At 37.8% G+C, this 26,683-nt stretch overlaps 1 long non-coding RNA gene across 2 annotated transcripts in view; it reads right to left on the minus strand.

The window, feature by feature from the left end:
- LOC116578416 overlaps positions 1-26,683 on the minus strand; it is a 107,759-nt gene that overhangs the window by 6,527 nt on the left and 74,549 nt on the right. The window contains exon 5 of one of the 2 annotated variants that reach the window (XR_004280869.1): positions 12,877-13,109. The exons of the other annotated variant lie outside the window; for it this stretch is intronic. This is a non-coding gene — a long non-coding RNA (uncharacterized LOC116578416). Of the gene's footprint in view, positions 1-12,876; positions 13,110-26,683 lie in introns of those variants that run through there. 2 annotated transcript variants of the gene reach the window in all.

The following is a 26,683-nucleotide window of genomic DNA, read 5'->3' on the forward strand; positions in this document are numbered from 1 at the left end:
AGGGGGAAAAGGCAACAATAAATATACAATTTAATAGAAGGATCTAGAGTTGATGAGATAGAGCAGAATTAAAGATTAGTAAAATTGTGGGGGCGCCTTGATGGCTCAGTCAATTAGGCGTCCTATTCTTGATTTCAACTCAGGTCATTCTCAGGGTTGTGGAATCGGCCTGTATCAGGCTCTGCCTTCACCACAAAGTCTCCTTAAGATTTTTTCTCTCCCTACCCACCTCCCTTGCTCATGCTCTCTTTCTCTAAAATAAATAAATTAAATCTTTTAAAAGAATTAGTAAAATTGGGGTGCCTGGGTGGCTCAGTCGTTAAGCATCTGCCTTTGGCTCAGGTCATGATCCCAGAGTCCTGGAATCGAATCCTGCATCGGGCTCCCTGCTCGGCAGGCGCCTGCTTCTCCCTCTCCCCCTCCCTCTGCTGTATTCCCTCTCTTGCTGTGTCTCTCCTTCTGTCAAATAAATAAATAAATAAATCTTAAAAAAAAATTAGTAAAATGGAAAATGATGAGCAAAAAAAAAAAAAAAAAGCCTAGATCAAAGAACAGAGAGAAAAAGAAAATTTTATTCATATGTGTATACATAAAAAAGACATGGGAAGGCACCTGGGTAGCTCAGTTGGTTGGCATCTGACTCTTAGTTCAGCTCAAGTTGTGATCTCAGGGTCATGAAATTGAGCCCCACATTGTGCTCCATGCTTAGCACAGAGTCTCCTAGAGTTTCTCTCCCCCTCTCCTGCTGTCCCTCCCCCTCCATGCACATACTCTCTATCTCTCAAAAGCAAATAAATAAATGTGTTTGTTTGTTTTTTTAAAAGACATGGGGAATAAGGAAAAAGCTAAAAAAGTGCATGTTACTAGAGTCCCAGAAGGGGAGGAGAGAGAAATAGGAATTGGGTGTGGTTTTTAGTTGCTTAACGCTTCTCTCTATAGTCTCACATTTTTATTACTTTGGAGAAAATAAACGTAGATCATTATCTCACATCATATATAAAAATAAATCCCAGATGGATTAATGAATTTAATGTAAAAAATAAAATTACAAACTAACCAGAATAAAAGGAACAGGCAAATATTTACCTTGCTTTTCTAATCACAAATGCAAAATCTGAAACCATTCAGTAAAAACTGTTATATTTGTCTGCCATATAAATTTTTGCTTATGAAAAACACCATAACCAAAGTTCATAGGCCACAGACCATATGAGAAAACAGCTGAACCAGGTGTCTGATGGAAATATATGCAACATTTAAAATCGTATTTCACAAAAATATTTTAACTGGATGGAAAGTGCTCATAATTTGTATTTATATTTAAAATAGTTTATTGACTTTCTCTCGGAGTGAATATAGAGTAATGAGGGCTAGATTTAGTCTTTCACAAAAAAAATAGAAAAGAGAAGAAAATTAGATAAAACACATGAAACAAGGCTTTCAAACACTGGACAACTGGCATCACAGTACTGTAATCCTTGAGAAGTTGGGAATAAGCTCAGTGAATTCAGAAACATCCCAATTTACTGCTTGAAAGTGGTTTCCAAACTGCATCAGGTAGGAGGAACCCAGAAAGAGCCCATGATCTCTCCGACGGAGAGAAGAGAGAACAGAAGTCAAGGTGGCCAAAAAGGGAAAAGAGAGGTGGAAATAAAGAGCACTAGAGTTCTGCAGAGGGGTCCCTCAGAACTTTGACTGATTACTAATCTGCGCAGAGATGAGACAGAACTTCCAGAGACATGGAGAAGAAATATTGGGATGGAAGAGACCAACAATTCCCAGAGTCCACACGCGGTAGAGAAGAGTACATATTTCCTAAGCCAGAGTAGAGAGACCTCTTAATACATGAGATAAAACATCTGTTACAAAGACATTCTATTTGTTCAAAGTACAGGAAAAATCATCATGATCAGAAAAACAATATATGAAACATAAAAAGAACCCAAAGGGTACCCCTAGAGATGAAAAATGCATCTAAATTTAAAATAATTTCAACCATATTTCTTACAGCATTCTTCAATAAAAGGAACTAGGGCGGGACGCCTGGGTGGCTTAGTTGGTTGGACGACTGCCTTCGGCTCAGGTCATGATCCCAGAGTCTCGGGATCCAGTCCCGCATCGGGCTCCCAGCTCCACAGGGAGTCTGCTTCTCTCTCTGACCTTCTCGCTCATGCTTGCTCTCAAATAAATAAATAAAATCTTTAAAAAAAAAAAAAAAAAGGAACTAGGGCTCCTCGCAGAAATGGCTGATTCTATGAGTGGAACAGGAGCTACACAAAATGAGCCTGAACATCCGGTATTGCCAGGAAGTAAGGAAGCAAGAAGAAAAACAACAACACTGATGGGAATACATGAAAGGGACACAGGAGCCAACTGAAGGAATGGCTAAAGCAGGAATAATTTGAGCAACAAAATTAATTAACAGTACTTATTATAATAAATGAATATCCATGAGCCCATACTGATATAAATAAACAACTGAATAAATAAATAAATGGGGTGGGGAGAGCAGACAAATCTTCCACATGCACTAAAAATCCCAAATAATTATATAGATACTCTACCCTCAAGGAGAGGGAGCATAATTCCTCGATGCTTAAGTGTGGGCTGCACACAGCAACATCATCCTTAAAAAATACAGTATGGAAAAGGAATAAAAAAGACCAACTTCACAGTGAAGAAACCTGACAAATACTATCTCTGTAAGGCAATCAAGGTTCAACATCAACAGTGATAAATCATGTTATAGAATGTATTCTTGATATGATGTGATAAATCAACACTTTTTCTCTGTGGGCTTCCTCCCAAACACCCATAACCCCAGTGTAATCAGGAGAATAACATCAGAAAAAATTCCAATAGAGGGGACTCATACAAAATACCTAACTAATACTCCTTAAAGCCATCAAGATCATCAAAAACAAGAAAAATCTGAGAAATTGTCACAACCAAGAGGCGCCTAAGGGTACATGACAAATAAATGTAATGTGGTATCTCAGAGGGTATTATGGAACAGAAAAAAGACACTAGGAAAGAAGAGAAAAAATCCAAGTAAAGTACCGACCTTAGTTAATAAGAATGTATCAGTATTGGTTTATTACTATAACAAATGTACCACATAAATACAAAATGCTAGTTACAGAGGAAAATGGGTGTGGGGTATATGGGAACTTTCTGTATTATCCTCACAAATTTTCTGTATATCTAAAATTATTCTGAAAAAACCTAAGTCTATTTAAAATACTTAAATATTCTAAATCTATTCAAATACTTAAATTTGATTGATTTTCATTAAAAGTTAATGAAAATCAATTAAAAATGTAATGCTGATTTAAATAATTAAATTTAAAAATATTTAAATCTATTTAAACTACATTAGATAATTAGCTTAATCAATAGCTCATTAAACACTGAAGATGAAAAAAGCAAACTTGAAGTCATCCCCTCCCAAAAACAATCAAAATCAGAGAAAAAAGAGAAATAGAATTATACATGTGGAACTGGAACCCCAGGCAATTGAAAGGGTAGCAAAAAGGAGAGAGAAAAAAATATTTGAAGGACTAATGGCCAAATTTTTTCCCAAATTTGATGAAAACTCTAAACACAGAAATCCAAAAAATTTGATGAACCAATAGGACCACATAATGATACTTCATAATCAAACTGCTCAAAACCAATGGTAAGGAGAAAAATCTTTTTAAAACAACCTAGCATAGAAACACATTACATGCAGAGGAACACAGACATCTAAGAATTACCTATCACATATTTCTTCGTCAAAAACTAAGGATGCCAAGACTGCCTGGTTGGCTCAGTCGTTTGAGAGTCTGCTTTCCACTCAGGTCATGATCCCAGGGTCCTGTGATCAAGCCCCACATGAGGCTCTCCTCAAGCAGGGAGCCTGACTCTCCCTCTCCCTGCTTATCTGTCTGTCTCTCTCTTTCTCTCTCTCTCTCTCTCTCTCTCTCTCTGTGTGTGTGTTAAATAAATAAATAAAATCTTCCCAAAAATACACTAAGCATGCCAGAAGACTGTGAGGAAACATCTTTAAAATGCTGAAAGTTAAAAAAGAAAGAAAGAAAGAAAGAAAAGCCAACTTAGAATTCTATATCCGGTGAATATAACTTCCATAAACAAGGGTGGTAAAACAGCAATTACAACAGTAATAAAGAAATGAAATACTTAATCTTACAGATAACAAAATATAACTGATAAGAGAATGAAAAAACATGTAAATAAATAAAGAATTACTTCAAGATGTATAGACTCAGTGCAATCCCAATCAAAATTCTAGTAGCTTCTTTTATGGAATTTGATAAGCCTACTGTAAAATTTACAAGAAAATGCAAAGAAAGTAGAATAGCCAAAGCAGTTTGAAAAAGAAGAAAAGTAAGGGATAATTTGCATTCCTTGATTATATTTACTATAGGGTTACAGTAATCAAGACAATGTGGTACTGGCATAAAGACAGAAATGCAGAGTGATGGAATAAATAGACAATCAAGATATATCCATGAATAAATAGCCAAGTTCTTTTTTTAATATAACAATCATTGAGATATAATTCACATGCCATACAATACACACATTTAAATTGTACAATTCAATGGTATTTACTATATGCACACAATTGTATAATAATCACCACAATCAATTTTAGACATTTTCATCACTGACAAAAAAAACACCATATCCATTACAAATCATTACCCATTCACCCTCAACTTCCCAAGTCCTAGGCAACAACTAATCTACTTCCTATTTATGGATCTGCCTATTCTAGACATTTCATATAAATGGAATCATAATATGTGGCCTTTGTAAATACCTTCTTGCTCTCAGCATAGTATTTTCAAGTTTTATCCATGTTGCAGTAAGTGTGTTAGTCTAGGTTCTCTAGAGAAATAGAACCATTATGAGATATGTGAATCTAGATCTATACCTAGTTTTAGAACTAGACTTATATATAAATGTCTATATATTGTTTTGTTTCTCTCTACATATTAAGAGATTCCCTATAAGGAACTAACTTTCACAATAATGGAGGCAAATATTTGTAGTTTGCAAACTGGAGACCCAAGAAAGTCAATGGTCTGGTTTCAGTCTGAGTCTGAGAGCCTAAGAAACAGAAAAGCCAATATTCTAAGTTCCAGTCCGAGTCCAAGTCTGAGGGCAGGAGAAGACTGATAATCCCAATTCAAAAACAAGCAGAGAGTAATAATTTCTTCTTATTCAACTTTTAATTCTATTCAAGCCTTCAGTGGATTAAATGAAGCCCACGCACATTTGGGAAGGCAATATGCTGTACTCATCTACCAATTCAATGCTAATTTTATCCAGAAACACCTTCATAGCCATACCCAGAAATAGTGTTTAACCAAATATCCGAGCATTTATTTGAAACATAAAATTAACCATCACAAGTGCACTCCTTGTCAACCTAACATCTATACGTATCTCCTAAAAATCATATTTAATCTCCAAATAAAGACAATAACAAGGTCTTAATTCCTCCTAACATGATACAACTATCCTATATACAAAAGAAAGAAAGAAAGAAAGAAAGAAAGAAAGAAAGAAAGAAAGAAAGAAAGAAAGAAAGAAAGACACTAACACCCTCCACATTAAGAGGAAAAGTCTTTGAGTGATACTTACTCTTCTCTCTGAAAACTGTAACTCAAATACAATGATGTATAGTAAAAAATATTTAAATTCTATGATATAAAGTAAGTATATTTTATTATATAATAAGGGAATAAGAGAGGGAAGAAAACAAATATACTTGCTATATACATTTGTAAACATTCATAATAAAATGAGGAATATGGAATACTCATAACAAATAGTTATTTCTGTTACTGGTCACATGGTTACAGCTCATATTTATAGCTAACTTTTTCAACTACCCATTCTGTATTCCCTTTGCTTTTACTGGTTTTGTTTGTTCACTTGTTTCATGATTCTTTACATGGTGAGGGGACCTAAACTTTCAATTCCTGAATGGATTAGACTATTGCATTTTTCCATTGACCTTACTCATAGGGTGTGGTAATACCAGAAACACCCTGAGGGATCTCCTGTATTCCAGACATGCTTTTCCTTAACTCCATTATGAAGTAGTACTCCCAATTTCTCCTTGGTAATCAGGTAATCAGGATCAATCACTGCAACCACCACAGTAACTATCTTTTCGTCTGTTTATTCTTTGGCAGGAGAAACCCAAAGTGACTGAGCAGCAGTCTTAACCTTCCAGTCTAACTGAATCATTGTTGTATCTCCTGGTTGAAGCATTTCTCCCTTTGGAACTAAGACCTCTAGGCCAACAGAGCATAAGGTCATGAGAACAGGAAGCGAAGATTATCCTAGTGAGTAACTAGGGTTAAAAGTAAGGGATGCCACTCCCATTTCCAACCCTTGATTTCTAGACCCATGAATTCTGCTTAGGGAAGAAATATTACCATACACTGGATGCTGACTCAGAGCATACACAGCTTTCTAGATTCTTTCTAGAGAAGCTTATCCTAAACCTGCAAAGTTTTGCCACCTAGTTTGCCCTGTAACTGAGTCTTCAAAAGGCCATTCCACTATCTTACAAAGACAGCTGCTTCAGGATGGTGGAAACATGGTTAAGACCACAGAATACCATAAGTATAAGTTCACTGCCACACTTCTTTTGCTGTTAAGTTAGTTCCTGGATCCAAGCAAGGCTGTGAGAAATAGTATGATGATAGATAAGCCACTCTATAAGTTCACCAATGGTAGTTTTGTGAGAAGCATTGTTTGCAAGGAATTAAATGCATATTCAGAGTGTCTATTCCATTAAGAACAAAATGCTGCCTCTTCCGTGATGGAAAGAGTCCAGTGAAATCTACCCGCCACCAGAATGCTTGCTTATCACCTTTGATGTTGCCTTATCAGGGGCTCAGTACTGGTCTCTGCTACTAGCAGATTGTGCACTGGGTGGGGAGTGGGGGAAAGCAGGTGGCCATAACTAGGTTGGCCTTGATGAGTAGAAGTCCATGTTCTTGAGCCTGTAACCTCCATCCTTGCCACCATGGATGGCACCACTTTGTTCATAAGTCCATTAGGCAATGGACTTACGGCACCTCTGAAGAAAGAGGCTGACTGGTATCCACAGAAGAAGTTACACTATACATTTAATGATTAAAACACTGCTCTGATAAAATTAACCTTTCGTGAGGACTCAAATGGAACACGGGTATCTTCATATTTTTTGCTCATTCAGAGAGATTTATCCACATACCTCCTCCCAAAATTTCATTGTTGCCCGTTTTCCATTCATGTTTCTTCCAAGCCCCTGACCACCCAGCCAACCATTGGCCACAACCCATGAATCAAATTATAATTATATATATATGGCCATTTCTCCTTCTAAGCAAAGTGAATAACCAGGACCACTACCCAAAGTTCTGCCCAAGGGGAAAAATTCCTTTCACCAGGGATGTGCAGAGTCTGCTGCAGCTCTGCACTTCAGGATGGTGCCTGCATATAATGCAGGACTATGTATAAACCAGGCCTGGTTTTTTCTCTTCCTCTGTCAACGGATCATAGCTTTACTCCTTAAGAGGCAAGAAAAAAAGAGCAAACTAAAAGGTTGCAGAAGGAGGAAATAATAAAGAGTAAAGCAGAGATTAATGAAACAAATAACAGAAAATAGAAAGAATCACCAAACTAAAAGCCAGCTCTTTGAAAAGATCAACAAAATTAATTCAGTAAGAAAAAGAGAGAAGACACAAGTAACTAAAATAAAAAATGGAAGTGGAGACATTACTACCAATATCACAAAAATAAAAAGGGTTAAAATAAAAGAATACAAATAACTATGTGCCAACAAATTAGATAACTTATATGAAAGAGAAAAATTTCCAGATACACACCTACTACCAATAATGACTCAAGAACTCATTACCAAAAAACCCCCAAATAATCCAATTTAAAAATGGGCAGAGGACCTAAATAGAAAACCTGGACAGTTTCCCAAAGAAGACATAGAGATGGGTAACAGACACATGAAAAGATTCTCAACATCACTAATCTTCAGGGAAATGCAAATCAAAACCACAATGAGATATCACCTTACATCTGTCAGGTTGGCTAGAATCAAAAAGATAAAAAATAACAAGTGTTGGCAAGGATGTGGAGAAAAAGGAATTCTCATGCACTTTTGGTGGGAACGCAAACTGGTACAGCCACTGTGGAAAACAGTATAGAGGTTCTTCAAAAAATTAAAAATAGAAATACCCTATGATCCAATAATTTTGCCACTGGGTATTTACTCCCCCCAAATTTAAAAAACAAAAAACAAAAAACAAACAAACCAAAAATAAACACTGAAAACACTAATTTGAAGAGATATATGCATCCTTATGTTTACTGCAGCATTAACAATAGCCAAGATACGGAATCAGCCAAAATGTCTATCAATAAATGAATAGATAAAGATGTGCTATGTGTGTATGTTTATATGTTTATAACATATAATGTTTATATGTTTATACACACACACACACAGGAATATTATTCAGCCATTAAAAAGTATGAGATCTTGCCATTTGTGACAACACGGTGGACCTAGGGGGAGAATTAATTCAAAGAAAGAAAAATACCATATTATTTCACTTATATGTAGAATCTAAAAGACAAAACAAATGAACGAACGAAGGTAGAAATAGACCCATGAATACAGAAAACAAACTAATGACTGCCGGAGGGGCGGGTGGTAGGGAATGGGCAAAATAGGTAAAGGGGACTAGGAGACACAGGCTTCCAGTTATGAAAAAAGTAAGTCACAGGAATAAAAGTTAAATCATAGGGAACACAGTCAATGGAATTTGTAATCATGCTGCATAGTGATAGATGTAGCTATACTTTTGGTGAGCAGAGCATAATGCACTGAGTTGCATTATAGACTGTATACCTGAAACTAATGTAACATTTTGTCTCAACTATACTCAAATAAAGTAAGAAGGAGTAAGGCCAAGGGTGAGAAGGAAAAGGAGGAGGAGGAGAAAACAGATCAGTTGTTGCATGGATATAGGGATGGGGGGTTAATTGCAATGGATAAGAGAATTATTCTGGGATGACAAAAATGTTCTATATCATGATTTTGGCAGTAGTTATAAGAGTGTACATTTGACAAAACTCAATGAACCGTACAATTATATATTGATAAATTTTATGTAATTATACATCGAAAAGCCAATAAAAATAGATTTTAAAACAAAATGTGTATTTAGGACCCTCTTTTTAAAATATTTGAAAGCAAGGCACCTGGATGTCTTAGTCCATTAAGTGTCTTCCTTGGGCTCAGGTTGTGATTCCAGGGTCCTGGGTGGGACTGAGTCTCCCATTGGGCTCCCTGCTCAGTGGGGAGTCTGCTTCTCCCTTTACCTCTGCTCCAACCCCCTGCTTGTGTGCGTGCTCTCTCTCTCAAATAAATAAATGAAATCTTTATTAAAAAAATAAAATATTTGAATGCACAGAGAAATGTATGGAATGTTGGACAATGAAGCATAATATCCATGAGGTGGGTGATGAGTGACTTTTACTTTTTTTACATACCTCTTTTTACTTTATATTGTTTACAGTATCTATCCATTAGTTTTATAATCAGGAAAAAAACTATTTTAAAAATATGTAAGAGCATGATGCACTTTATATGTATTTCCATTTAAGAGTTAACATTTTAAAGTACTGGCACTTACCATGTGTAACAGATCAACTTTTGACTATGACAAATAAAGGGAGGTGTTACAATGCGCTGAGCTGACATCGGTACTTAATGCCCATTTTCACATTATATCTCATAGAAGTCTGTGTACTAGAGCTCCATTTTATATGAATACAACTGAAAAGACTCCAGAAACCTAGATCATAAATAAACATTCAAAGGCTATCTTCCAATAAAATTGTCCGGGTATGTTTAAGCAGAAGTTTGGAAACCGTTCGGTTACCACAGGACCATCTAGATTTTAAATCAAATCAAACAGTAACAAGATAGTTTTAATAAACCTAGTAAACAAACTTCGAGTGATGGAAACATGGAGAAGCAAGAGTTGGCTTGGATGTTAGTGATCAAACCCTATGTTGTCCTTCATCTCATAAAGAAAGACCTCCTGGCAGAAAAGGAAAAGACATTCTGAGAGGTATTCTCGGGAACAAACTAAATGTTAAAAATCAACACAGATGACAGTTGAAAGGACAGAGTTACGAAACTAGACTAGCTCATACAGATTTGGCATCAAATTCTGAAATTCTAGCATTTATTGTCTAGTTTTGGCATGGTAATAGGAAGCACATCTAACAGATTAAGCACTGATTACCGCAAGCACAGACACTGGCCAAAGGCCGAACAAAGGTAGAATCAAAAAGCTCATGGATGAATATAGAGTATTGATCCATAATGAATGGTTAAAGTAAATGGGTTCTAATTCCACCATACTGGACAATGATGGTCTTTGGAAAACTTCCCTAATTACTGAGGTAAACCAAACCTAAAATAGCTTCCACGTATAAATGCTCACTATATAACAAGCATTTTGTATACATTATCTTTAATCTAAATTAAATACCCCTGTTTACCTATGAGCGTGTGATGGCTGAAACAACCGGAACTCTTTACAGTAACTAGGTATTACAGCAAGGCTTAAATCTCAGGTGTTTTTAGTAAAATCCCCAGGCTCTTTCCAGTCTGATGTTTCTTCTTGCACTAAGCTGAGAAAACGAAGTCTGACTCTAGGAAGAAGAAAGTAGAAAGCACAGAGTACCGCCTCTAACTCTTGCATGTACCACATAAAACATACAGACTCCCAATTCATTCTTTAGAAAAACTCAGTCTTTTCTTTTCATGTAAAAACACTCATGATTAAGCTGACATTCAACAAAGATCCTCTCTACATAAATTTACAATGTGTGATTTCTCCTACATCCCATGTCAAGTGAAAAGATAAATATGGGTCTTAATTAAGCTAAGCTCATTATCTTTAAATTATACCAACAAATGAGGAAAAGATTATTTCATCCAGCTCATTATTCCTCTATCTATGAAACAGGAATAAGGATATCTTCTCCACAGGGTGGTAAGAATTCAGTTATAGAACTTTTTTAAAGTGCTTAGCATTAGACTGGCATGTAATAAGTACTCAGGTTATGGCAGCTATTATTAATGTCACTTTTAGCCCTGGGAGGGGCCATCAACATGACAGTCCTTTAAATAATCAATATGGGGGCACCTGGGTGGCTCAGTGGGTTAAGCCGCTGCCTTCAGCTCAGGTCATGATCTCAGGGTCCTGGGATCGAGTCCCGCATCGGGCTCTCTGCTTGGCAGGGAGCCTGCTTCCTCCTCTCTCTCTCTGCCTGCCTCTCTGCCTACTTATGATCTCGCTCTGTCAAATAAATAAATAAAATCTTTTTTTAAAAAAGGGAGGGGGCGCCTGGGTGGCTCAGTGGATTAAGGCCTCGTGTCTTCGGCTCAGGTCACGATCCCAGGGTCCTGGGATTGAGCCCTGCATCGGGCTCTCTGCTCCACAGGGAGCCTGCTTCCTCCCTCTCTCTGCTTGCCTCTCTGCCTACTTGTGATCTCTGTCTTTCAAGTAAATAAATAAAATCTTAGAAAAAAAAAAAAGAATCAATATGGAAGAAACCAGCCAAGTAACAGTTCCTGCTAGTCCTACACCTGTGATGTCGTATTTCATCTCACTGACAGCTGATTCTTGGAGTTACATCACTAGGTGTTATCTTCAACACAGTACCTTCTGATTCCAACTTCCAAGTCTTCTTTCCTTTCCCTCTGCCTTTCTTGGCTTGAAATGTACCTCCCCAAATGGGTTATACTTCACTTATGAGAAAGGAAAGTGTCAAATAACTTATGCATGAATTAATCATCTTAATTAATTTTTTCCCTGTGTGTTTGCAAAGGCGAAGATGAGGATGTAAAGTCATCCCTGCCATCACTGACCCTGTTTGCTCAGGACATCAGCAATTTGGGACACTTCTGAAGTGTGTGTGTGTGTGTGTGTGTGTCTGTGTGTGTGCACGCACGCACGTGCACGCTGAGAGAGAAAGAGAGCCAGAATTGCCTTGTTACCCTGAACATAGTTTTTCAAATCCAATGTGTGATACATTAGACCTTTTACTTTGAGTTTTTACTGGCAATGGCACTAGAACAACCTTCTGAATAGCAACTACTGCTGAATTTTAAAATCTTCCTGGCCCTGCCCTGAGCCAAATTTTAAAGGTACATCGAGTTTGGCTCATTCAATATTCAGAAACCTTATCTTTTTTACTATAAATTAATTTTACTACAACCAAACACCATCAGCATATCCAAGAACTACCATAAGGAGGTAAGATTTATGCCACTCTATGTTATTAAAAAAAAGAAAGGACACAGATAAGTCTAAAGTTCTAAAGGAAGACTTAACCAACCTCAGCCAAGTTTGATTTCATTTCCACTCCCTTCTCTCTTGAGAGATGGTTTGTTGCTTAAGAGGAATGAACTAAATAATTTTTGAAGGTTTTTAAACTAATATCCTCAATAAATAAGTTGAATATACTTAAATAATAACTCACAGAAGAAAACTCTTTAGTATTTTAATCAAGTTTTCTACTAGCCTTATCTATCCTGGTCCCACGATCCCTGCAAAGTCACTGAAGATTTCAGTCTCCATAAACACACATCCTCTTGATTTACCACTGAGATTTCAGCATAGGAATGTTTCACATACAAGAATTTCTTCAGTCTCATCAACTGGCACACACGAACTGCACATTCCAAGGGAAGAAGGTGATATTTATTTTTTCAGACCCTATTCCAGCCAACCACCATAAACTCGGTTATTCTGAAGGCTCCTTGTTTCACTTTTATTCGGAGTCTGCCAACAGGTGACTGGATACTAGAGCACATTTGTCTACTCCTTGGGGATCCTTCTAATGGGACTAAAACTTGGAACCAGGATTCCAAGTGGAAAACCGTCAGTCCAGAATCAGCAGCCCCTTCAAGTGCCTCTTCCCACATTCACGCCAGGAGGTGGTGTTCCAAGGTGGTCTTAGCATTGCATTGGCCAGCTTATTACTGGATCAGCAGGAAGCTTATTAAAAGGAAAGAAAACTCAATGAGCATCAGGTATTCTGTACTGGGCAAACTAAATTGTAATGCAGTGTCACCTAAGGTCATTTGATCCTTTGAGATTTAAATGAAATTGGCTTGAGCCCCTATTCCACATCCTGTGGGATATGCCTAGCTTTCTCCAAGATTTCCACAAAATACCAGTCTCATATTCTAATGGTCACCTAGCTTCAAATTCTTTTTTTTGCTGGACTCCTGACCTCAGTTCATTTTATTTTATCTTATCTCCTATAGGCATTTTCTTTCCTCTGCTCCAGACATGGAACTCAGTTGTTCCCCAACCCCCCCCCCACCAAAAAACATGGCATTTCTATGCAAGTTGATTTTCATGAAGGTTCTAGATGTGAGGGAGGTTACCACATATACAATTAAAAATGGTACTGGATATTGATCATCCTTATTTTTTTTAAAACTGAAGTACAGCTGGCATACTATATTTTATTAGTTTCAGGTGTACAGCATAGTGTTTCTACAATTATATACATTAAGAAATGCTCACAATGTTAAGTACAATCACCATCTGTCACTACACAAATTTACTATATTATTACTGACTAAATACCCTATGCTGTACTTTAATCCTAATGTCTTATTTATTTTGTAACTGGAAGTTTCTACCTCTTAATTCCTTTCACCTATTTCGCCCATCCCCTTACCCCTTACTCCCCTCTTGGCTACCACCAGTTTTTCCTCTGTATCTATGAGCCTGTTTCCCTTTTGTTTTCATTATTGTTGCTTGTTCCTGTAAGTCTCTTGGACAGCCTGACCTTCGGAATTTTTCGCTGGTCACATTTCGTCACTTGCTCCTTTCTGATCTTTAGCTCCTCTAGATCACCTCTGTCCTCTTTATATCTGTGTTTATTCTTATGCAAGTTTATTTTGTCTTAGTTCATTCAGGCTGCTGTAATACAAACACCCTTAGGCTGGGTGACTTAAACAACATTTATCTGTCACAATTCTGGAGGCCAGTACAATCAAGGTGTCCGCAGATCTGGTGTCTGATGAGAACCCCCTTCCTGGGTCACAGATGGCCACCTTCTTGCTATGTCCTCACATGGTGGAATGGGAAAGGAAGCTCTCTGGCATCTCTTTTATAAGGGCACTAATCTCTTTCAAGAAGGCTACACGCTCATGACCTTATCACCTCCCAAAGTCCCTACCTGCTAGTAATACCAATTAAGGGCTAGGATTTCAACATATGAATTTGAGAAGGACAAAAACATGTTCTTCTCAGAACACATCATAGTCCTCATGTCCTCACTTTCCACATTATAGTTACTTTCCCAATGAAAAAACTAGTCCTTCACTTCAGTTAAAGCCATTTGTTATAACTATTAAAATACCTTAATTCAATTTTTAAAATTCTACTACATAACAATAAAAAGAACATAAAAACCACCTGCAGTATTCAGTTGTGGGGTCCTTCATACCAAAACTTTCTCTTACAGTTACATCTCCTTCCAGCAATGCCATCCCCCTCAATTTCCTTCAAACTATAAACCAGAAATAATAGTGTCCTACAAGCATGTTTTTGATTGGTTTTGTCTTGACAAGCCCCAGAGTTTATCTGTTTTTCATTTGAACAGTTTTACAAAAAGCACATCCTCCTTTGCCACAGGTCAGGCAATTCCTTACAGAAACACAGCTGGCATGGTTCTACCACTTATCTACCGTGATTTGAGCACCTGATCCAGGATCCCTAATTTTTTTTTCCTTTTTTTTTTTTTAATTTATTTTTTCAACCACAGATCTCTGGATTCTGGATTGTGATAATCTACTCATATCTTTAGATATCTGGATTCAGTTTCATGATAATCTACCTAACAAGAGCAATGAAATTAATGCTTTCTGGGTCTGCCAAGAGCATCTCTTATTCAGCCAAACTGGCCTAATTTTACACGGCTGAGGGGGCTAACTTTGCCCCATGACATCCTGCCTCACTCCATTATCTAGCCCAGGTCTAGACTAGACTCTTATTTGCCAGCCAGCTCCCTTTCATTCGTCTCATTTTACCTTTATCTTCCTCTTCGATAGATGTCACAAATCCCAATGCCTGCATAGGCCAAGGCAGGACATAGAGGAGGGATGCTGGGCAAGTGGAGACATTAACCAGAGGGAAGTATTCCCATCTGAAAGGACTTGCATTGCACTCACCAGGAGGTGTGGGGTCCAGGGATGCCACAGGGTTCATCCCTAGGATGTTTTATTCAGTTTTATTTGAAATCACAATTTTCTTATTTGAAAATGAGCATTTTTAAAAACTGTATTAGCAAAACAAAATATGTTTCTGGGCCTAATGTTGCCCAAAGACAGCCAGCTTGAGGCTGCTGGCTCAGACTCATGAATCATAGTCCCGAGAGCATGTTTCCTGGCAGGACGGATGGTGCCTGCTGCCCCATCTACATAATCTTGTCATCTTCAGCCTCACCTAATAGTGCTACCAGGACTGGATTCTGGTCCTCCCTGCCATGCCCTCTCAAATTGGTCCACATTTGCTCAAAGCAGCTCTTCCAGTCTTTCAAGACTGGTTCCTAATTTGCTTCTTTTATTAAGCCGCTGGTTTGGGCTTTAAGAGGAGCTTTCCATAATATCACGATCTGATTTTTTTTCTCAAGAAGTCATTTGTTTCCTCTCTGAGTTTTGCACCCTGCATCTGTCCCATGTCTTTGTGCCTCAGTTACTGTTGCCCTCTTTCCTAACAGTCACAAATAAAACAGACCTTTCTCCTGGTCCCCGTTTTAAAAGAAGTTACGGGACATGTTTTTGGTTTTGGATATCTCCTTAGCTGTTCTTTTCTGATCTAACCTTTCCACAAAGTAAAATTCATTATTCCCAAATCAATACATTTCTTCGTTTTTCAAAATTCTTTCTTATTAATACTTTTCTTACTGTATGACACAAATCAATTTTTTTTAAATATTTTATTTATTTATTTGACAGGTGGAGATCACAAGCAGGCAGAGAGGCAGGCAGAGAGAGAGGAGGAAGCAGGCTCCCTGCTGAGCAGAGAGCCCGATTCGGGGCTCGAGCCCAGGACTCTGAGATCATGACCTGAGCCGAAGGCAGCAGCTTAACCCACTGAGCCACCCAGGTGCCCCACAAATTAATTTTCTCAAATTTGTTTTATTCCATCTAAAATAATAATAAAATATCTGATTCCTGGAGATAATCCTATAGTTCAATACTTTTTTTCTTTTTTAAAGATTGAATTTATTTATTTGACAGAGAGAGATCACAAGCAGGCAGAGTGAGAGAGGAGAAGCAAGCTCGCCGCTGAGCAGACAGCCTGATGCGGGGCTCCATCCCAAGACTCTGGGATCATGACCTGAGCTGAAGGCAGAGGTTTTAATCCACTGAGCCATGCAGGCGCCCCTAGTTTGATACTTTTTAAAAATTCCCTTTAACTTTAGGGCTTATAGTAATCACAGAGATGTTTCTATACTTCAAACCAAGATGATGCCATAGCCTGTATTATAAGGGTCTCTGGGCCCTCAATCCTTCTTTCACCCTTATGAGGGGCTTCCTACAAATCCACAAACAGGACCAGGCACTCAATTAAATAATCCAAGGAGAATCAGAAACCTACAGTATTTAGAAGAAGTAACTTCAGGAATCTGCAGATGAGACAATGTTATCCTTCAATCATGTTTTCCTTGATGTGAGATGAAGTTAAAAATAAGACGACACAGAGGAACAGAATTAGGAACACCTGATTTATCATTACCAATCGATAAAAGGACAAACATTCATAGAGCAAAATGCCAAACACACCCGCTCTGTATCTCTTCCGGAATTCAGCTGATTTTTGTAGCTCAGATCTAATAGTCTAATTCCATAATCAATGCTTAAAATGCAGTTACGACCATAATATTAGTTCCTGCAACACACGAGTGAAGGATGTCCATAGTGACTTCTCCAGGGTCTGCCTCTCTCAAGATGTACTTCTGCCCTTAAATGTCACTTTGAATTTCTACCCTAGGGAATCTTCCTGGTGCCATGCATAATGTTGGAGGCTTGGACAAATCTAAGACTTCTGTGTTTATCTGACAGAGAAAATAGGTACAATGATGACTAACCCAAGTAAGATTTAAAAATTAGATTTATTCAGGGTTTTCTGAAACAGAATAGATTGAAGTAGCAGGACTGACCTGATTTATACCTCTGCTTTCATTTGCAGTAAGAGAAACTGGAGAACAGGACACTCCATGCCAAGAGAAGCAACTTCCCTAGCCTGCTGACCCATGTTAGAGCAGGCAGGAGAAGAAAAAGAGAGTGGAGTGCTTTCAAAGACAAGGACCATCTCCTGTACCATTTTTTTTAACTACCTGTGGCTCTTACTACAACAGTAAGGATGCCATAGACGCAGAAAAATAATTTTTAAACTAAGTTGAGAAAAGGCAGATTATAATTCTTATAAACTCTACACTGCATCTTCCAGAAGTACAGTTTCCATAACTTTGAATGCACTCTCATAGCAGGGCCATGAGGAAGAGAGGTATTATTTACTTTTTACCCATCATCTCTTCTGGAGACACAGAAAAGACCAAGTTCATTACTAAAGGTCCAAGAACTAAGTGTCTTCAAATTCAATTTGTTCTCTCAAAATCTGCATGGTTAATTGGATTAAAAATGAATTCCCATAGTCTACGCTATTGTCTTGTTTTCCACTTGACTATTATCTCTTTTATGTCATGGATAAATCACATCTCTGATTATGCAAGGAAGAAGTTATAAAGATCACAGGAATTATTTCATACAGAAAACCACCACCATTTAAACTTGGTTATCAACAAAGAACACACACATCTTTACTAGCAATAGCAAGGAAGCATGTTAGGAATCTTCAGAGTGGAAATCCAAATCTGGTATAAAGCTTTAAATAGGTGTGTTCCTCCAACATCCCTTTCTAGCTCACAAAGAGACCTCCTTTCCTCCCAATATCAACTCCTACAGTCCCACAATCAAGCTAGAAATTGCAGGGGCATCAAAGCAAAAAGATGATTTTATGGTGACAAAATTAAGTAGAGAACAGACTTTTTTCTTTGTTCATTTTTTTGAGGGTTGGAGGTACTTCACTCTTGGCTTTAAAAAACTGAAACCTTGATTACATTTAAAATAGTTGTGTGACTTTGAGCAGGGCACTCTTCTTCCACGTGTGTCGCTGGTCTCAATCTCATCTCATCTAAAATGATGGCTTTGGACTAAATAATATCTAAGAGATGCTTCTGATCGACATTCAGGAGATAACAGCTACCAATCAGTTCTATGAGAGCACGAAGGAAAAGTCTTCCAGATAGATTCATCAAAGAAGGCTTCATAGAAGAAAACAGCATTTCTGGGACACCACAGAGAATGAGAAGACTTTAAAGAGTGGAAAAACATGCCAGACACAGGACATGATCAGTTAAAGTTACCAAAAGGACATACACTCTACTTTCCTAGAACTGCAAAGAATCCTGCATGCCTGGTTGCTGCAAAAGAACTTTTCCATAGGTCCATTCTCTTTTACAAAATAAGGAAACATATATATGAAAAATCAAAAGCAAGTAAACATCAACTTATATTTTTGTTGTAACTTTCTTTAGCTGTAATTCCTATACCATTCAATTCCCCCATTTAAAAGTCACCTCAATTTTTTAGTACATTATCAGATAACATTCAACCAATGAATTTTAGAATATATTCAATAATCCACACCCTTTAGCTATCACCCCAAATCCTATCATCCCCTTCCCCATCCCTAAGCAACTCTAATCTACTTTCTGACTTTGTAGATATGCCTATTCTCCACATGTCATATAAATGGAACCATAAACCTGGATTCTAAGTGGCTCCTTTCACTTAGTATAAAATTTTCAAAATTCACCTGGTTATATGGTATATCAATGCTTCATTCCTTCTAAGGCCATATAATATTCCATTGTATGGAAATATCACATTTTGTTTACTCATTCATCAGCTGATGGACATTTCTAAGTTTTTACTCTCTCTCTCAAATAATACATAAAATCTTTAAAAAGGGTTGGGTGATGGAGAGTGTGCCTGGGTGGCTCAGTTGGTTAAGCGGCTGCCTTCAGCTCAGGTCATGATCTTAGGGTCCTGGGGTCTAGCCCCTAATCAGGCTCCCTGCTCAGTGGCGAGCCTGCTTCTCCCTCTACCCCTCCCCTTCCTCATGCATGCTCTCTTTTCTCTCTCTCTCTCTCTTTCTCAAATAAATAAAATCTTTAAAAAAAAATAAATATCACATTTAAGTTTTTATGTGGACGTGTTTCCATTGCTCTTGAGTCTATACCTATGGGTGGAATTTCTGGGTCATGTGGTAATTCTATACTTAACTGTCAGACTATTTTCCAAAGGGGCTGCACCATTTTTCAATCCCACCAGCAGAGAATGAGAGCTCCAATTCCTGTACCTCCACACCCACACTTGTTATTATCTGTCTTGATTATAGCAATCCCAGTGGGTATGAAGTGCTATTAAGAGTTATTCATATATATTAGGTACAAGTACCATTGGATTTGTTTCCAACCAGGGAGGAAAAGTCAGATTATTAATACTGCCACATTTTAAAGAACAGAAACAAAAGTCTTCCAGTATAAGGTCATAAATATTGTACTATTTTCTGCAAAACACATTTGGATTTCTATACAGCAATCATCAAATAGTTTAAACTCTAATTTTTTCTGGATTTTCATTAAAGACATCCCCAATGGGGGCACCTGGGTGGCCCAGTTGGTTGAACATCTGCTTTAGGCTTAGGTCATGATCCCTGGGTCCTGGGATTGAGTCCTGCCGGGCTGCCATAGGGATATGGGGATCTCTGCTCAGCTGGGAGTCTGCTTCTCCCTCTCTCTCTATCCCTCCCCCGGCTGTGCTCTCTCTCTCTCTTTCTGCCAAATGAATAAATAAAATCTTAAAAAAAAAAAAAAAAGACCTCCCCAATATTGGTTGATAAGAACATAAATATGTAAGGACATGAATACAGGTGCTTCTGTCAGAGGAACTTCTGACTACCCCGGCAAGACTACTGCAGCTTTTATAAATCACGTTGTACAAATTCACATACTAGAATTACATTTCAAAATAAGCCTTGGAAGATATTTGGCTACATGCTGTAATCATTAAAATGATGTTCTATGCTATAGAAAATGTCTTAGAGATACCCTCTACATGAAGTACAACTAGATAGTTTAAATCTCATATGATTGACCAATTAGTTGCTTCCAAAGAATGAATACCACAAATCCTGAAGATATGTAAACACTGGCTCATTAGAATAAGCCATTTTCTTGTTAGGCTGTGGTCTTTTATGTGCTCAATGGTAAAATGTAATTCACTGGTCACTTTGCTATGGACACTAAAAGATTTCATTTCTAAAAATACACTCAGGCAAAAAAAAAAAAGTTTTTAGATCATAGAACTCAGAAAACATAACTTTTTCTGCGTTCAAGGTTGAACAAAAGTGCCACATGGCTCCTGCATACTTTATCTTCTGCTCTGACAATTCCAGCTGGATGCCCACTCCCATATTACCTTAAAATTCCCCTTCCTGGAGTAATGGAGGCTGAGTGGATCTGAAATAGTTGAATTCTACTCCACTGAGCTCAGGCCACAGGCCCTGCATGGAAAGACCTGGGAAACATTAGCTGGCTTCTGGTCTGGCCATAATGAAAATAAATGAGGGCTTCAATTTAAAGTCGTTACTAAAAATTTGTTCTTTCCTCCATTCTAATTCTGAGACCCACTTGCAGCTAATTAGAACGGTTCCCAGCATGATCGCCCAGCACACTGCTAGTGTAAACACCAACCATCTGAGTTTCATTACAATAAAGAAATCAAATAAACAGTGGACCAGAAAACAGTAGTTTGGGCATGGCTCATTATAGCACAATGCAGTTAACATTCCTCACTCAGGAAGGGAAAGAAGGCATCGGGCAGTGAGGCTGATGTCCAGCGCTTTCCATTCTTATTAACTGCATTAGTGGGGCTGGGGATCATTTCCTACCATTAAATTTTTCTGGAGGACGAAGAGGGAGTTTTTTGTTTTTTGGAGTTTTTTTGTTATAGTTTTTTGGGTTTTTTTTGTTTGTTTGTTTGTTTTTTGTTTTGTTTTGTTTTGTTTTTTAATGAAAAGGAAAAAGAAGTTGTCTCTGAACCTTGTTATAAACAAAGAGAAAAGGTAATTATTTGCTTTGGACTGCTCACTGCTTTTCCAGTTCCTCATTGGATACATTGTTTACAATTTAAATAAGGAAAAAGAAAAAAGAAAGGGGAATACAGTGTCCATTAATCTGCTTAAGGTTTTTATTATTTACTCTAGGTTTGACCAAATTTCTGCCAACATAGGGTGGGCATGACGGTATGATTCCTAGTATCTCCCTGCAAAGTAATAGTAAGTAAACATATAAATAAGTGAAAGAATCACTCCTGTATTTTGATATTTTACTCACCTCATTCCCACCAACGAATATTTGGAAATATTCACATAAATAAATAATCATTTTCAGGGTTCATTTACATTATTTAGCATGACCCTGGAACTATTAAAGAGAAAGCAAACAAACAAACAATAAATATTTCTTTCTCTAAAATTTAACCCTGCTCCTAAGTAACTGTAAAACACCTAAGCCATTTACTGAATTTGGTTCACAAACTCAACAAAGGTTTGAGAATACTTTGGTTATATCATATTCTGTGAAGAAAGTATGAAACAACTCCAGCACCTCCCACCATACAGTTTGTATGCCTGTGATTACGGTACAGAATTCACATCTGGCCATTGGATCAGGCCACCATTTCACTGCCCATGATAGAAGTTAGTTAGCCCCTAACGATAAGGCAGTGTCAATGAAGCTAGTGTAGAAACACCCTTTATTTCCTCTTTTAGAGAGTCTAGGTTTAGGTGTGCAAGTATCACATGGCTGGTATTTACAATTTTTTTTCATTAAAATTGTTACAGACAGATTATGATACTTGTGGGAACGTATTCACTCAGAAGGTTCCAGATGCTTTGGGCTAAGATTAAAATACCTCTAAAATAGCCTCTTTATGTTCCCACTTGGACTACTCTAAAAAGCTGTTGCATAAAAGGACCCAAACCAAGATCCTAAACCACATGAGTCAATAACTAAAGGAAAGTCACACACACAAAAAAGCAAACAGTATTCAAGCGAATCATGTTAGGAAAAAAAGAGCTAAATCAATGGAACTAAGAGCTAAAATGCATGCTCTAACCTTGAGATTCATTTTAATCTGTGGAAGGAAACAATCACTCATCTCTCAGACAAAAAAAAAAAAAAAAAAAAAGGAAGAATAAAGAAACAGGGAGGCATTTGTCTGCCCCAGCTGCTTAGTAAGGAACGTCAAGGAAAAAAGTCTCCCTTCATACAACAACTTAAAGTATTGTTTTGGAATTAATTGTCTATCTATCTACATGGTGAAAGAAAATTAAAGTTGAGGAAAATAATGTCCAGAGAAACTAAAACTAAGCACAGCAACTTTTAAATCTGAAAGCACTGTCATTTAACATTTTTTGATAATTTTCATAACCTGCTTCACCTCAGAACAATCTACTTAGGTCATCTGTCTGCTAGATGCCAAATCTATTCATTGGGTCTTGAAGTGGAATTTGTACACTCTCATGTCCACGTCTACAAAATGAGATGCTGAGATGGGATCACAGGGAAAGGGTGTCCAGCAATTAATTCTGAGAACAGGCCCTCGCCAACAGGTAATGCACAAGTCACGCTCTGAACATTAGCTGTGGTCCTTTGCTGGTCAAGATATGCTGTGACAGCACCAGCCCTGACCAACGATTTCAGGATATAATGTGCGGTGGAAGTGAGCGGGAAGCCTACCGCTTATTTAGAAGTTCCCTTCGGGGATGCCTGGATGGCTCAGTCGGTTGGGCATTTGCCTTCAGCTCATGTCATGATCCCAGGGTTCTGGGATCAGGTCCAACACTGAGTTCCATGCTCAGCGGGGAGCCTGCTTCTCTCTCTGCCTGCTGCTCCCCCTGCTTGTGCTCTCTCTTACAAATTAATTAATTTAAAAAAAATCTAGACATTCCCTCTGCATACACATCCTCTCAAGCCTGGAATAATGCTGAAAATAGTCTAATAGTTATCATGAATACCAAAAGGATGACAATCATAATACCCTCTAATTTTACTTTGCATTAGACGGTATTTTTTCTTTTAGAGCACTTTTATTATTAATTTTTTCTAACAGGATGACATCGTCCAAAGGTAGCTCACAGAACTGTGACAGAACATTAAACCAAGCAAACGAGAAAGAACTGCTTAGCTTGCTTTGTCACGCCTCTTACCAACTGCCTACAACATGTGAGGTCTTATTTTACATCATCTTTGCAACCAAGCTATGGGATCCACAACTCACACATGATGCTACTGAGAAAACAGCGACATGGGCTGGCTTGTGAGGTTTCTCAAAGCTGGTAACTGGAAGAGGCAGGATTCGAAACCAGGTTTAGCTTTACTCTAAAATCCATGATCTGCCTTCTACCTTGAGTGTATTTACTTTATTTCTGTGTATAAATTATAAACTTGGTCATAAACTAGGTTTCAGAAACAAATACACTTAACACATTTTAGAATATAAATATACTCAAAGCAAACTGTATGAGGTACAGTGACCCTCATTAGAACAGGCATTAAAGCATGCATATTCTAACAAACAAAACAGAAAAGCAGCTACACTTAATCTCAGAAAACTAAACCACTGAACTCTACAGGTAGAAATTCACTTTTTTAGGGGTGCCTGTCTGGCTAAGTTGGTAGAACATGCGATTCTTGATCTTGAGGTTGTGAGTTTGAGGCCCAGGTTAGGTATAGGGATTACTTAAAAGTAAAATCTTTAAAAAAAAAAAAAAGAAAGAAAGAAATTAATTTTTTAAATATCAGATTGTTTTTCTTCTTCCACATGGTATGTTCATGGGATGTGGATCCCACCAATGACAGGTTACACAGAAACTGAAATAATCTAAAGAAAGCATAACTCACATAAAACTTTTTTAGGGAAAACAAAGGGAATGAAGAACTGATTCCCAGATTATTCTTACTAGGAATTATTCATATGTCTTTCAGGAAGTCACTCGGAAAAACTGAAACGAAGATAACACATTATAATAAAATGTGCCTGGAAATAAGGAATTTCTTTTTTAAATCTTTGTTCTGCCACAAAGCAGTTGCCTGAGCTTTGGTATGATAAAGCACTTACACCTTCTGCCATTTTACATCTGTAATGTTAAGGGTTTGAGCTCAGATTTCCCTTCTATCTCTGATGTTCTATTAGACGATAAACCATAAAAAGAACTTCAATGTTGTCCATCGTGGTTTTAATGTAGAAGCTATTTTTCCTCTAGCAGCAGGTAAATTCTTCTGTCTCTTCACATCACAAAAGTCCCCGAAACTCAATATAATTGTCCAAAGCCCACTCAAGGAAGAAAAGTTAACAGATGCTATCAGAAGCTTACAATACCAAGTTTAGAAGAGTATGTGTGTAGGCACACATGTGTTTGGGTGTGTGCATGTGCGGAGGGGGTGAGCTGTGCACGCGTGCACATGTGTGTCCAGGAAAGGTCATAAATTTGACCTCCGGGAAGCAGCAAAGGTTCCATCCACAGAGCCTGCTGTGACAGCATCTGGAAATTCCTGGCCTGGGTCAGTGGGGAAACACTCTCTGTTTACTTTGCTTTCGTTTTATACCCATGTGGTGTTCAGCATATCAATAATATATTTCAATCTCATCATGAACCCCTTTAATGATTTACTTTTCAAACCTCCCTCTAGCCACAGGAAAACCCAATGCTTTTGTTACAAGCTGAAAGGATGACAGTCAAAACACAGACAGAAGAAAAAGCACTGAAAGGAATCTTACAACGTTCCTCCTGCTTGCCCACAGTAGCCATAGCTGAGCTTTCAGAGCCTGGGGAGAACAAGGGGAAGGCTGCTAACTTCCTGCAGTAACTTTTTCTATAAGTGACATGTGTAGAAACACATGGAGTTTTTACATGATTGGCAGTATTCACAGAAAAAATTTCTGCAAAACTGAATATGGCAATAATTAATTCTGGAACTCCTTAGAGCATTACTGACTAAAAAATTATAGACATTTTCATATATTTCATATTCTCCTGTGTAGATCATGCCAAAAGTTCATTTGATTCCATACCATTGTGAGAAATCCTCTGAACTAATAAATGGAGTATGTTACTGACGTCCTGTCCTGCTTACTGCAGCTTTGCAGGGAAAGCAGTCATTCAACTGATAAGTCACCCAGACAATTCTCAGTGACTGTCACTACTCATCCCTCCAAGTGTCCGAGTCAAAACTTACAGCATCATCTGTGTTTCATTCTCTCCATTCACCCTCTGGGTCTAGTCACTTTCCATGTCTGTCCACACTTTCACCTAGAATTTCCCATATGAGCTCGAGTCCCTCTCCCACACAGTCATCGTGGTCCCCAGGACACTATCTGTAGCCTAGATATTTCCTATGCTCCTATTTGCTCTCTTATATAGCTTTTTTCTCCACAACTGAAACAGGTTAATCACATCTGAATGCAATCTGACTGTGTCATGTACATGCTTGAGCCCTTCTTTGATCACATAGCTGCTCAATAAATATCAGATGATTTTAATGGAATAGCTAGCATTCCTGCAAAGCTGTTTGCACACAAACCAAAACATTAATAATTATCTTCATCTATATTTGAAATTAAACAAAGAAAGCAAAATGAAGCAAAGAAAGGAAGGAAAGAAACATTTATTAGCACTTATTATGTACCTTGTATCTCATATACATGATTTTATTTACCATGAAAACCTTTTGGTGTCAGCTTAAATATTCTCATCTTGCATATGAGAAAACTGAGGTACAGAGAGACTAAATTTCTTGCTTTCAAGAGTTACACAAGTAACAAATGTCAGGGCCAGAATGGCTGCCTAGTTTCAATATTTTTTTACTCTGTGCTCACCCCATATAGTAAAGGAGTTAATGCCCTCATCCTTTCTCATATCCTTTCTTAACTATCTCCCCACTCCTCTGGTACTTTCCTGCTCTCTAAATGTCTCCCCCACATTCAAAAAAGAAAAGGTGTTTGAAGCAGTCATCTCCTGCCTCCCCGTGTCCATCTCCACCAAACCACCACCTGTTCATTCCTCAAACATACACAATACAACTACACCCCATCTGTCACACAAGTGATTCCTACTCAAGTCACCAATGACTCCTGTGTCACAGAATCAGAGGATCCTTTTCAGTGGTCCTCTGTCATTAAGTCTCAAGAGCAAAGTATACCTTCACTGCTTTCTTTATATAAAACACTGTCTTAGCCCAGAATCTCCTGATTTTCTCCTTCTTCCACTCCATTTCTTAATTTCCTTATGGGCTCATCCTCTTCACCATAGCTTTTAATTCCTGGGAATTTCAGTCTGTTGTGTCCTCCCTTTGCACTCTTCCTACAAGAGATTTACTATACGATAGCACAATCCTAAGAACTTAAGAATCATTCTTA

Source organism: Mustela erminea, chromosome 18, assembly GCF_009829155.1.
Source record: "Mustela erminea isolate mMusErm1 chromosome 18, mMusErm1.Pri, whole genome shotgun sequence".
Taxonomy (NCBI): Eukaryota; Metazoa; Chordata; class Mammalia; order Carnivora; family Mustelidae; genus Mustela; species Mustela erminea.